Source organism: Papio anubis, chromosome 9 (assembly GCF_008728515.1).
Source record: "Papio anubis isolate 15944 chromosome 9, Panubis1.0, whole genome shotgun sequence".
Lineage (NCBI taxonomy): Eukaryota > Metazoa > Chordata > Mammalia > Primates > Cercopithecidae > Papio > Papio anubis.
The window spans coordinates 40541426-40556140 of record NC_044984.1 but is presented as its reverse complement, the minus strand read 5'-3'; the positions used below and the strand labels follow the sequence as shown (position 1 = coordinate 40556140).

General features: G+C 40.6%; 1 long non-coding RNA gene across 1 annotated transcript; it reads left to right on the top strand.

Annotated features, from left to right (window-relative positions):
- The first annotated feature begins 1996 nt into the window (after positions 1-1996).
- On the top strand, positions 1997-9467 carry LOC108580957. The gene is made up of 2 exons (XR_002515626.2): positions 1997-3443; positions 5435-9467. It is a non-coding gene; the product is annotated as an uncharacterized LOC108580957 (long non-coding RNA).
- The last annotated feature ends 5248 nt before the right edge of the window (positions 9468-14715 follow it).

Sequence of the window (14715 nt, the reverse complement as noted above, 5' to 3'; positions counted from 1 at the left end):
TCTCGCTCTGTCGCCCAGGCTGGAGTGCAGTGGCGTGATCTCTGCTCACTGCAAACTCCGCCTCCCGGGTTCATGCCATTCTCCTGCCCCAGCCTCCTGAGTGGCTGGGATTACAGGCACCTGCCACCATGCCCAGCTAATTTTTTTGTATTTTTAGTAGAGACAGGGTTTCACTGTGTTAGCCAGGATGGTCTCGATCTCCTGATCCCATGATCTACTCGCCTCGGCCTCGCAAAGTGCTGGGATTACAGGCGTGAGCCACTGCGCATGGCCTCGGATGCATTATTAAGGCTATGGAAATAGTGTGCTTCCAAGTTGATCTCTGAACAGTCTGCCACCTTAAAGTATTGCTGATAACAGTTTTTGAATGGTTCTATCTTCTATGATTGCAAAGCTTGAATAGGGAGGCAGAATAGGGAGGCAGTCTGGCTTAATGGAAAGAAGTTACATAACAATTTATAATTGGCAAACCCTATCTCTGCCACTTACTATGTGACTTTGGAAAAATTCTTTATCTTCCCCAAGTCTTGGGTCTTTCGCTTATAGCTTAGAGATAATATTACTTAGTTCTTTGAGTAAATGAGACAACGTACATAAAATGGCTGGCATAGAGTTAGAAGCTCAGTAAATTGTTATTATTGTTGTTATCTTTACAATTTATAAATGACTTAACACTAAGCATTTTGCATTTTGTAAGAATTCTGCCATTTTCTCTCTTTTACCTAACATTTGGAAATTAATTTTTTTAAATTTCCAACTTTTATTTTAAGTTCAGAGGTATATGTGTAGGATATGCAGATTTGTTACATAGGTAAACTTGTGCCATGGTGGTTTGCTGCTTACATCATCCCATCACCCAGGTATTAAGCCAGTATCCACTAACTATTCTTCCTGATCCTCTCCCTCCTCCCACCTGCCACCCTCCAACAGGCCCCAGTATGTGCTGGTCTCACCCATGTGTCCATGTGTTCTCATCATTTAATTAAATTATTTGTGACATCTACTGATAGCATAACAAGATAGGTATTTTTGGCTCTTCCAGAGCTAAATGCCAAGGTACTGGATAAAACACAATATACAAACATACTTTTCAATATATTGTGGAGCTTGCAGGAAAATAAGGAAAACCCCCAAGATTTCCAGCCACCCTCAACAAAAATAAACAAAATTTAAAAAACACCAAACTGAAATTAGAGAAGTAACTGAGTGAAGAAATTGTAGCTGCTTTGGGCATATATGCCAAGATCAGGAACCTAGAGTCCTAGGAAGCATATGGAAGTGCAGGAAACTAGGTCCCAAGGTACATATACATTGGAGGAGTTAATTCTGAGACATCCTCCACCCTCACTAAATAAAACAAATACTAGATGAGGCTATAGCCTCAGTGAATATATGACATTAAAATAATAACTAATATAGACATTAAAATAACTAGTGGATACTAGGCTTAATACATGGGTAACAAAATAATCTGTACAACAAACCCCCCATGACACAAGTTTACCTGTGTAACCTGCACTTGTACCCCTGAACTTAAAAAAACGTTAAAAAAGGCAAAAATTGCATATGTATATATATATAAAGTTATGGTACATATATGCCATAAATCTTTCAAAATTGAGGAAAACAATATTTGTTAGAGTCAGGAGACCCAGGGAATCCCAAGTGGGTTTTAAAAATAAGAAATCCACAGTCACAGTTAGACACATCATAGTGAAACTGCACTACCACAGAAGCAAACAGAATATATTGGTAGGCTGGGCATGGTGGCCCATACCTGTAATCCCAGCACTTTGGGAGACCAAGGTGGGCAGATCACTTTAGGTCAGGAGTTCAAGACCAGCCTGGCTACACATGGTAAAACCCCATCTCTACTAAAAATACAAAAATTAGCTGGGCATGGTGACATGCACGTGTATTCACAGCTACTCAGGAAGCTGAGCCACAAGAATTGCTTGAACCTGGGAGACAGAGGTTGCAGTGAGCTGAGATCGTACCACCATACCATTGCACTACAGCCTCAGTGACAAAACAAGACTCAAAAAAAAGAAAAAAAAGAAAAGAATATACTGGCAAATAGCCAGAGAAAAGATCACCCTCAAAAGAGCAATAGTTAGACTAACAGCATACTTTTCAATTGCAGCAATAGAAACCAGGAGACAGTGAAGGATCTCCAAAATACTAATACTAACAGGAAATAACTTCCAACTTAGAATTCTGTACCCAGCAAAACCATCTTTCAAAAATGATACTGAAATAAAGATGTTTCCAGACAAATAAAAATACTATAATAAAAGTTCTAAGCATAACAAAAACAACAAGGAAAATAGTTATGTCCTTGCATGCCTTCTTTATGTATGGTCAAGAGAATAATTGAAATTTTAACAATAAAACTGACTTTTTTGAATAACTGAAAGTCCTGATTTTAAGGAAGTCAAAATTAAGTTGTAATAGTACCAGCTAGAAAGGTAGGAACTATTGTGTCTTCTAAAAATCACAGTGAAAATGGGAAAGAAGAGGAAACTTTTTTGTTCAGAATGCATGTTCTCTACAACAGTTTTTCTAACACATGCTTTTTGCAGGAGGCTGTGGTGCCTTCTTTTAACATCTCTGTTTAAAAGCCCAGTGTTAGACCAGTAAATTATATTAGATCAGTAAAAATATAGGACATTAAATCTATAGAATACTATGCAAAATGTATATTCTGGTTCCACAGGCAATCAGGAATGGTACATATGACAATATATCAAGAAAATTATTTCAAATTTGTCCTCGTAGATTTACAAGGTAGTTAGATTCAATATTTCATTTGAAAAACATAATAGATAAGCATTCATCTGAGATAAGTAACGATCTTAATATTAGCTAAAGATTTAGCCATTTATTCATCTCTTCTTAGTATATTTAGATAATTCTTTAGATAACTGTAAAATTCTTAGAGAAAGAATTTTTTCTATTCTTAAGGAAGAATAAAAAAAGTGTCTCCCATTTCTTATTATTGAAGTTATATGCATATCTCAGTGGGAAGGGGAAATACACAAAGATAGTTTTGTATCTTTTTGTATAAATTACTCTTTCACTTGAACGTGATGACTAGAGATATTTTATGGTGGCAGGGTGCATACATAGTATATCTAATGTAGCATAGAACAGGGTTTTTTTTAGCATCATCAATGAAAACTCTAAGCTTTCAAGGCCCTAGTAACATCAATAAGAGGTTAGGGAAATTAATAAGCAAAATATTAACAGTAAACAGAAAAAAGATAAGTATAGGGCAGCAGTGTACAACAGTTACTCTTTCAAATTTCAGAAGGTGACCTTGGCTGCAGCTGTAATTTGGGCTCCTGGACAAAGGGATGACAAAAGACAACTACTTTGAGCCTTTTGAATTTAAGATCTGTGATACTATATATTGTGCTTACGATGAACAGTACTGGCACTCAGTAAGTAGAAAAGAATATATCATTTAATAATGATAATTTGTAAAATAGGCTAAGTCTCTGAATAAAGGATTGGCTAAGAAAGCAAAAAAACATCAGTATGGTATCAAACACAATACTAAGGACAGAGGTGCTTAATAAATATTTATCATTAACTATGACTTTGGACAAGTCATTATATTTTTGCACTTCATCTTTTCTAAATCAAAGTGATAACTCCTACAGTTTTCTAATTAGCAGGAGTTAATGTTAGTGTTTGAAAAGCACTCTTGTCAGAGTCCCCAGAGAATAGGAATAAGAGAAGAACTTTGTGTGTGTGTGTGTTTTTTAAAGAGAGAAACTAAAAGGGGTGAGAAGACTTATACTCTATCAAATTTGAATTGTGCCCTGAAGGAAAAATATGGTTATGAAACAAAAGAAGAAATACAATTGCAGAAACTTTATAGTAGTTGTGTGCCCTAGAAATGGTAAAGCTGGCTTATGATTTGGAGCTGAAAAAGAAAATTTAAGTAATACCTTTGTTGAATGATGTCATTCACTCCAGAACTGTGGGTTATTTGATTGTTTGTTTTTGTGGGGGTGGGAGTGGTTGGAACACATCATGGAGGAATTTCCAGCTATTGCAGTTTCCTTTGGCATGCTACTGAATGAAACTACTGACGGGTCAGAAGACAGCCAGCAACATGTCTCTATGATGTGCATACCACATCATCACAAAAAAATTCTATTTTATTTTATTTTATTTATTTTTTTTTTTTGAGACAGAGTGTTGCTCTGTCACCCAGGCTGGAGTGCAGTGGCCAGATCTCAGCTCACTGCAAGCTCCGCCTCCCGGGTTCACGCCATTCTCCTGCCTCAGCCTCCCAAGTAGCTGGGACTACAGGCGCCTGCCACCTCGCCCGGCTAGTTTTTTTTTTGTATTTTTTAGTAGAGACGGGGTTTCACCGTGTTAGCCAGGATGGTCTCGATCTCCTGACCTCGTGATCCGCCCGTCTCGGCCTCCCAAAGTGCTGGGATTACAGGCTTGAGCCACCGCGCCCGGCCAAAAATTCTATTTTAAGAACCCCTTTTGGAATCTTTAAAAGCGATCAGTATCTTTGAAACAGTAGAACATCTTTGTCAAACAAAACAACTATGCTTCTCAACTTTTTCCAATTATATCCACAGCCTGTGGCAGAAATGGTAATCTTTGTGTAGTAAAATGGGATAAACATAGGAGCTTGCTTACAGAGAAGACCGTTCCCACCCAGTTTCCCCAAGGACAAAGGGGATCAATAGGTTGGAACACCTGTAAGAAATTCAGGCACAAAGATTGGGATGTTCTACTCTAGAACAGCGGTGGTGTTTGGCAAAGAACAAAGTTCCATGCATAGGTGAGTCTTTTTTTTTTTTTAGATGGAGTCTCGCTCTGTCACCCAGGCTGGAGTACAGTAGCACCATCTCAGCTCACGGCAACCTCTGCCTCTTGGGTTCAAGCGACTCTCCTGCCTCAGCCTCCTGCATAGCTGGGATTACAGGCACGCGCCACCACAACTGGCTAATTTTTGTATTTTTAGTAGAGACGGGATTTCACCATGTTGGTCAGGCTGGTCTCGAACTCTTGACCTTGTGATCTGCCTGCCTCAGCCTCCCAAAGTGCTGGGATTACAGGCATGCACCACCATGCCCGACCTCAATGAGTCTTTTTGAGGCTTTGTCATCAAAGTCTCAGTCAACATTCCCAAAAGAAATGTTGCCTGTTGCTGGGAAAGTGAGCAAGCCTTTTAAATAATTTTGCCAGAACTGTGAGTAAAGGACACTCTACTCAACTACAAAGAAATTGGCTAAGCATCCCAAGAGCAAATCTTGAAGAGCTTGATTGAATTTAAGACAAATGTTTTAGGTTTTTTTGTTGCTTGCTGAAAGAAAACAGAAGCCCATTCTAGAACAACAGGGAAAAGCCCATTCGTGGCTTCTTTGATAAATAACTGAGACAAAATTTTGACGTTGTTTAGGAGATTTGCGAGGATAACCACATAAACTGTCCAGTGATGGAGGAAATGCTTCTGCAACTGAGGTGATAAAACTTCATCAGGTAACTTGAATTGATAAAGTTTTATCAATTTCCCAGGAGGCAGATATCCAAAAAACAAGAAACACTACAATCACAGATGTTACAGATGACATATATGTTGCTAAGGCAAAGATCACTCCTTAGTGTCAACTTCACAATCAAGACAAACACAGCTTTCTCAATGAAATTTTAAGCAGAATTAAAGCTAACTTTTTGTTTTCTCTGAACAATTTGGTTTTGGTTTCCTGTTTGTTTTTCAGAATGAAACTGTAAATTTTTGTATATAAAAAAGGAAGACATAAATCTTAGTAAAGGTATGTTTTTTTAATTTTATGTAAGAAAATCTATTTTCAGTGCGATAAAATTAATTGTATGTGAACGTTTGGGTGCATGCTTCATGTGCATTTTCTGCAAGGGAGGATCCATAGCTTTCATTTGATTCACAGATGCTTCTGCCCCTCCTCCTCCCCCACTTTCCTCCACTTCAAACTTTATGGGTTACAAATATAGAGTATAGAGTACTCTAGGTCATACAACTCTTCCTTTGCACTCCCAATAACCTAATTGTTATCACCCCTCATTTGGTATTGTGAAATAAAAAATAAAAAAAAATTCCAAGCCCCTGAATCAACTGAACAGACTATCTCTCAACCAAGGGCATCCCAGAGAAACCTTGAAAACTGAGTTCCCAGCCATGATGGGATGCGGGTAGAACATGCCTCCTTATACCCCCTCCCTCCATAACCACCATAGGCTTTCTTCCCTAAGGGCTAAACAGAAACCAGCCCTTTAAACAACTTTATCGCTGATGACCAACTGCCCAATGCCACCCCTTTCCTTTGCAGTTTAGGCACAACAAATTGGTAGCAGCAGTGGCCTGTCTGGATTGGCCACTGCAAAGATTCTGGCTACAGCAGGGCAGGTGGAGTCAGAGTCACAAGTTCCATGGGGCCAGTGGGAGCTAGGAACAGGCAAGAGCCCTGCCTCCTACCAAGTTGGCAGGGCAGGTGCCCGGGCTCCCAACTGCAGCTGCAGCCACCCAGCCATGGATCCAGACCTGGGCATCCCTGTGCTCTCAGGGGCCCAGGAAGCCCCCCGTCTCCCACAGGCTTGGAAGTGCCTGTTCCCACTCCCTGGCCTCTCCCAACTCCCAGTGCCTGCTCTGATTTCAGAGCAACGTTGAAGCAAGCTGAGCCCAGGCACTGTCGTGACCCTGATGGGTGTGCACACATTCAAGGCAGCACTGACATGCTAGCCCCCCAACCACCTCAGCTCCCCCCAGAGCTTTGGGCACCAACAAGCTCAGGGAGGCTGGGGGGAACTGAGGTGGCTCAACAGGAGCCTGCAGGCACCCCTTGGCACGAACAGCCTGGGTGCCCTGGACAGCATGTTGATGGCCTATGGGAGGCAGACAGGTTCCTAGGCAGAAAGGAGCAGGTCCCTGGTGAAGCCCCACCTTCAAGCCATGGACAGCCTGAAACCTGGGGACCAGGCTGTCAGTTCCAGCTGGAGTCCAGTCCAGAGTGAGAACTTAGGTGCTTTTTCCGGGTCCACCCATGGCCATACATGGAGCAATCAGCACACACTTCCTCCCTTCTGAGCCCATTAAAAACCCCCAGACTCAGCCAGACTCACACAGATGTTGGGACTACCACTTGCCAGAAGGAGCTACCCACTTTGGGTCTCCTCGACTTGTCGGGACAACCTGACTGTGGAAAGGAGCTACTCACCTTGGTTTCCTGAGAGCTGTTCTGTCATTCGATGAAGCTCCTCTCTGCCTTGCTCACTCTCCAGTTGTCTTCATACCTCATTCTTCCTGGACATGGGACAAGAACTTGGGACCTGCCAAGTGGCAGGACTGAAAGAGTTGTAACACACGCAGGGCTGAAACACACCCCCTCCTTTTACCACACTACAGGCGAGGAGAAGGAGAGAAGAGTTGCTGCAGCCCTTCTGGGAGACCAGACCTCAGTGCTCCCTAATCCAGGGCTGTGACACACTGTAACACCCTCTTTGGGACTCTGCAGTTCCAGGCATCTTCAAGCTTCTGGGTGCCATCATGTTCCCCTTGTTCACAGGGGAAGCCGCTTATGGTACATCTGGTCCAGCCACAGCCTCGCACAGAGCCCCACTTGTGCTGGTGCCTGGAGCCCTGCCGCAGCCAGCACACCTGGCTGTGTGTAGTGGCCAGACCCTGTGCTCGCTCACTCACACTTTGCTGCTCCGCGCCCGGCTCGCCCTTGGCAGGTGTGGGATTCTGGCCGGTAGTGCCAGCTGAGTACATCCTGCCAGCCAAGTGGCCAAAACAAGCCCAGCAGCCACAAGCAAAGCCCAAGCAGAGGCCCCTCTGGCCACAGATGTTTCTGGCTGGCGAAGCAACACCCTAAGGATCTCATGACAAAATAGCAAGCATTTTTCCAAGTAAGGGACCACCAGCCATGGAGTGGTTCTGGCCAGTGTGGAGAATGTGCAATGAGGGTTTTAATGTCCTCTACCTTTTGACATCAGAGGGTTGACAACTCCACCATCTGATCATGCTAATGCAGCCATTTTTGACCTTGAGTCTCAGGGAGAGGCACGAAACTCAATTATGCATGTGCATGTTTCTCCTTTCATAAATTTGACTCCTATAACTTATTGAATATGTGTATTTGACCCCACTCCCCACCCCATTCAGCATAATTTCCTGTTCCCTTTGCCCCTTTCTCAGTGTCTGCTTCCAGCTTCTAGAGAGGCTATCCTTCCCAACCTGTCAGAATGCCCACTCTGCTCTCCTTTCCAAAATTATGAACCTTATCATTCCTCAGTTGATACTATCTATACTTTAGTATTGTGTACTCTAGGTTTATGACTTATCTCAGCAATATGCATCTTAAAGGCATAGAGATGCTTTTTATTCTAATTTAACTGGTTATACACAATGAATTTTTATTTGGTGCTAGTTTAATTTTTCAAAAACCTATTTTAAGACCAAATTATACTGATACATATACTATCAAAAGAAAAACTTCAGACAAATTAAATTTAAGAGAGTTTAATTTAACAAAGAAGTGTCCACCAACTGGGCAGCCCCACAATGTGAATAGACTCAGAGCAACTCCAGCACTGCCATGTTGTCAGAGAGGATTTATGGACAAAAAAGGGAATGTGATGTATAGCCATTAGAAGTCAGGCACAGAAACAGAAATAAGATAATCTGCGTTTATCTTCTTTGAACAGGGTTTGAACAGTCTGTGCCTATGAGTGGTGCAAGTATGGCTGCTGTGATTGGCTGAGACTGCATGGCTACTTGTTACAGGAGTAAGTTACAGCCTGTTTACACAACCAGTTAGGTTACTTCACCATGTATGGTGAAACCTTTAGGCCGAACTTAAAATATGTAAAGAGGCAGCTATAGACTAAACTTAATTTAACAATACTTATCAGGACAGTGTACTCATTTTGCATCTTTGAGAATTTCAGTTACATTGGCTACAGATTGAATCCTAAGCACACCCCCTCTATTTCTATTGCGTATATCTGTGACATTGTGAAATATTTATTGGATCTTTGTCCCATTTCCTGGCATAAAACTCCTAAAATCCTTGGAATGTCCAAAGTTGTGGGAGTCTTTTTTTACACTAATGAGTTGACTGATGGCTAGTGGTCCCTAGTAGATTCAGGATGGGGCCTAGCCACTGGAAAGACAAAGGCAGGATTAGAGGGTTGGGACTTTCAGCCCCACCCCCCAGTCTCCTGGGAAGGGAGAGGGGCTGAAGGTTGAGTCGATCACCAATGGCTGAGTTGAATCAATCACACCTATATAATAAAGTTTTTTTTTTTAAAAAAAAAACAAACAAACAAAAAGGCTGTGTTTGGGGGGCTTCCAGATAGCTGAACATGTGGAGGTTCCTGGAGTTCCATGCCCTTTCCCCCATACCTTTCCCTATGCATCTCTTCTCATCTGTATCCTTTGTAATAAACTGGTCAATGTATTTTCTTGAGTTCTGTGAGCTGCTTCAGTAAATTAATTGAACCCAAAGGAGGGGTCATGGAGACCCTAATTTATAGCTGGTTGGTCAGTGCACAGGTAAAATAACCTGGAGCTTGAGATTTGTGTTAGAAGTGGAGAGCAGTCACATGGGATTGAGCCCATAACCTGTGGAATCCGAGGCTGTGTCCAAGGAGATAGTGTCAGAATTGAATTAGAGGACACCCAGCTGGTAAACACTACGGAACTATGGATATCTGGGGGAAAACCTTCACACATCTGTTCTCTGAAGCATGTTGTGAGAATATACGGGGGAAAGCTGAGTTTGTTTATTCCTACTGAGTTTATTCCTACATTCTCAATACCTAATGTAAGTTCTAAGTATTATAATTTCATGGTATATATTCCTATTCCAGAAAAACTATATTCCCCTAGATTTTTGCCCATATTTTCCCCAGCACCTGGAATATTGCTTCAAACATATTAAGTTCTCAATAAATATTTGCTAAATGGGGTAAATGGCAGATAGGTTGCTTACAATGTATAAAGCTGTCTTTCCCTGTGTAGTATAGTTATAATGACAGGTTGAAGAATGCACAGTCTTGGCTTTACTATTAATTTGCTGTGCCTTTATTTTCCCTCTTCTTGTTCATGGCAGAACCTAAATTCTTAGTTGAAGGGATTAGCAGGACTTAAAATAATAAAGGTTGAAAATTGTGACTGAGAGCTTTGTCACTATTGACTCTGTAAGGACATTGGTGTTTCTAAACCAAACTCTTTCTCTAATCGAAGAGACATTTTGTCTCTCCACCAAAGCTGGCCATCCATACAACAAACGTAGTAACCACAGTTAATAATTATCATACACTTACCATGTGCCAGGCACTGTGTCAGGTACTTTATATTAATCTTCTCATTTAATCCTCACAACAACCCTATGAGGGAGTGATAGGATTAGGCTTTGTCTCCCCACCCAAAACTCATCTTGAATTATAATCTCCGTAATCCCCATGTGTCAAGGGAGAGTCCAGGTGGAAGTAATTGAATAATGGGGGCAGTTTCCCACCTGCTTTTCTTGTGGTAGTGAGTGAGTTCTCACGAGATCTGATGGTTTTAGAAGGGGCTTTTCCCTGCTTCACTTGGCACTTCTTCTTTCTGCTGCCTTGTGAAGAAGGTGCCTTGCTTCCCCTTCACCTTCTGCCATGATTCTAAGTTTCGTGAGGCCTCCCCAGCCAGGCTGAACTGTGAGTCAGTTAAACCTCTTTCCTTTGTAACTTACCCAGTATCAGGCAGTTCTTTATAGCAGTGTGAGAATGAACTAATACAGGGAGGTACTATAATTATCTCCATTTTACATATGGGGAAGTAGGTCTTAGAGATGGTTACGCATTTTATCCAGTATCACACCCTTAGTAGTAGTGGAAATGGGATTTGCATCCTGGCAGTCTGGACCCAGAGCCAACACTGTTGACTACTTCAGGTGCTTTCATTTAAGGTTGAGGCATGACAGTGACGAAGAGCTGTCTTCTTCTGCTTCCGTGTTAATAACAGCAGTGCCAAACTTTTCAACTGTCTAGTAATAACTTTGGGGGGCAATTTTATACCTTGCTTTCCTTAAGCCATTTATATGTGTGTTTAATACGATTTTCAAGTCTCAAATTTTTTAATAGATACAGTGTCTCACTATGTTGCCCAGACTGGACTCAAACTCCTGGGCTCAAGTGATTTACCCTCCTTGGCCTCACAAAGTGCTGGAATTACAGGTGTGAATCACTGCACCTGCCCTATCATACTCTTTTAATTATTTAATTAAGGTTAATTCTTTAATACTACCTCATATTTCAGTGTGTGCAGTTGTGAATAAAATGTGGACCACTACATACGTCATTATTAATCTTTATTTTTCACTTAAATAGGATAAATTTCAGATATATTTCAGTATTACAATTAATGTCCTTCATGACTTTAAAGGATCAATGCCAAATAGTACTGTTTCCAAAATTAGAATTTTCTAGAGTTGGCATAATATCAGTAGGATAATATTTTATTTTTTGGGGGGGGAATATAAGTATGAGGACCTCACAATTGTTCCCTTCAATTTCTCCCCTCTAGGCCTTTATGCTGTTGTTGCATATATTTTTCTTATGCATGTTATACTGATACATATTTTTTTGCCAGGGTGCATACACTTTAAATCCATAATACAGGGATATTATTTAAACATAATTTTCTATATAGAGATTTGCATATATATAAAACTATGTAAGTGCACAATATATACTGTTTTTAATTCTTTCTTACTTTGGCACTTAATTTTTAGAGTTTGTATTATATGCCTTAACTCCTTGACGAGATTAAAAGTAGCATTTTGTTTAAAAGATAACAAAACAAAAACAAAGATATTCAGACTCACGATGTGGTACATAGTATTTTAATAAGAAGTAACTTCATGTCTATTAAAGAGACCTTAAAAGTATTGTTTCAACACCAAAAAAAAAAAAAAAAAAAAAACTGTAGTGTATTATAATAAACTCTACGTCTTTACCATCCTTTTTTTACATTTTTAAAAAATATATATCTTTATTTATTTAGAGACAGAGTCTTATTCTCTCACCCACGCTGGAGTACAGTGGTGCAATCTCAACTCACTGCAATCTCTGCCTCCCAGGTTAAAGCGATTCTCCTGCCTTAGCCTCCCGCATAGCTGGGACTACAGGTATGCGCCACCACACCCAGCTAATTTTTTGTATTTTTAGTAGAGACAAGGTTTCACCATGTTGCCCAGGCTGGTCTTGAACTCCTGACCTCAAGTGATCTGCCCACCTCGGTCTCCCAAAGTGCTAGGATTACAGGCATGAGCCACTGCGCCCGGCCTTTATTTTTATTTTTTAATAAATACAGGGTCTCACTATGTTGCCCAGACTGGTCTCAAACTCCTGGGATTACACACAATCCAGCACAAAGTGCTGAGATTACAGGTGTGAGACACTGCCCCTGCCCTATCATACTCTTTTAATTATATTTCTGGTTCTTCCCTCGGTTTGGTATCTGAAGGATTCCTTCAAAGTAGCTATGATTTGATTATTTTGCAGAGAAATATACACTCCTTCACAGCCCCAAAACCTGTTTCAATGGAAAAAGTTGTTCCTTTCTTTTTGTTCTCATAGACCCAGGAGAAGTTGGGAGAAAAGTCACTGAAAATGGCTAGTGGCCCAATATCACTAACACACCCTAAATCTGTTCCTTCTACTCTCAGATATTTCCCTAATGATGTCAAGCATGAAACAGAGCAGCATGTTAGACCCATGAGATTTGACAGGGAGTTATACATTGATATATAAAATGTACCTGATGAAAATACAGTTCATGTTTTTTAATCCGTGGAGACCTAAAAATACACATAAGTACAGTATTTTGTTTGATTTACACATTACATTTTACAGGAACATAAAGAGTGTCTATTAGCAACTGATTCCTCGTAGAAGTAGGAATCTGGCATGCTGATCTGGCTTGTATAATATCTAAGAAAGAGGTTCCACAATGATGTTATTCCTAACAAAAATAGAACTAATTCTAGGTAATGTTAAGACTGAGAACATGTAGTATTGATCTCTATATTCTCCCCAGCACCCCAGCACAGTGCTGCACATAGAGTAGGTGCTTAGCTAAGTGTTAAATATATAAATCAGCACGGCTCTGAAGGATGCTGCCATTATCTGGAGTGTTTCTTTTTATTTGCTTATTAATTGACTATTTGCTATATTTGGAATAACACTTTCAAAACATTAAACTCAAAACATCAAAGTCCTCATTTTGATTCTTTAAGATACATGAATCTCAAATACTGTGTGTCCATATTTTGTATAGTGGCATGTATAATGGCATATATAAGACAGATGTCTCACTTGCCTTCCTCCTGAGAAAAAATAAAAATGACTTTAGCAAAGTTTAACTAAATCCTTGTTTAGTTAAACTCTAAACATAGGGTTTAACTGTTTAAACACTTTCTATTTATTTATTTTTTTCCCTAAGTTCATGGATGAGCTCAAGAATTTCTGCATGCCAAATACTCAAATTATAGTGCCAGATTCACAGTTATAAATAGATGCTCAATAAATACTATACTTGATAACAGTGCTAAAACTGGTGATCTCAAGTTTATTCCAAATCTATGCAATATCTTCTGTTCTGATTTTTCTATAGCACTCTGAGCATTTGCATCTTTTACTGTGTAAGCAAAGCCCAGTCCAAAACCACTATGTATTCCTGTCAAGAACCATTGTAGATTCCCAGGGCTACCCACATTGGTCTCACTTGCCAGCTATGTTTAGAGCCTTCCCATGAGGGAATCTGCCCCACAGCCATCTCTGTCTCTTTTGCTGGAAGACAGAACAATTCTTATTGGCATTTTGTGCCTAAGAGGGTGCAAAAGGGACATGTCTAGATTTAGCCCATCTCTACATAACCTGAGTACCCCCATCTCCACTCATTTGATGGGCCCAGGTGGCCACCTTCAGTGAGCACATATGGGTTTCTGCCTGTAGATTTTGGTCACCTCCTGAACCTGGAAGGGCATTCTTCTGATGGGCATTGACTTATCCTACTTTAATGCACCCCTCAGATTTCTGTAGGGCCCCATAGGGGCATTCCTTTAGTAGGCCAGGTATCCATTGTTGTCCTGCCTCACCCTGTGGCCAGGTCACTGTCCACTCTCCATGAGTCAGTAAAAAACATATGGGCTTTTACCACTGTTCAATTCATTTCTGTCACTACGAGGAAAACAGCCTGCAATTCAACCCACCAAGCTGATTTGTTTTCATCTTCTTCAGTCAGAGTGGCAACATTCCAAATATGATATTGTCCTTTCACCTTGGAACTGCCATCTACAAACCAAGCAGCTCTTAGTTAAGAGAGGTTTATAGAGCACTGTAGAACCCAGGAATTCCTCACACTGTTCCTGAGTCAGTCATATGGGAAAAGAGGTTCCCTGCTTATGAGTACAGTTTGCTCCTTGTATACATGGGTTCTGCATACACAGATTTAACCAACCATGAATCAAAAATATTTGGAAAAAAGTAAAGAGGCCGGGCACAGTTGCTCACACCTGTAATCCCAGCTCTTTCGGAGGCCAAGGCAGGAGGATTGCTTCAGCTCAAGGGTTTGAGATCAGCCTGGGCAGAGACCCCCATCTCTACTTAAAATTAATTTTTTAAATATTAAAAATAAAAATTTTGTTTAAGTAAAAACAGTAC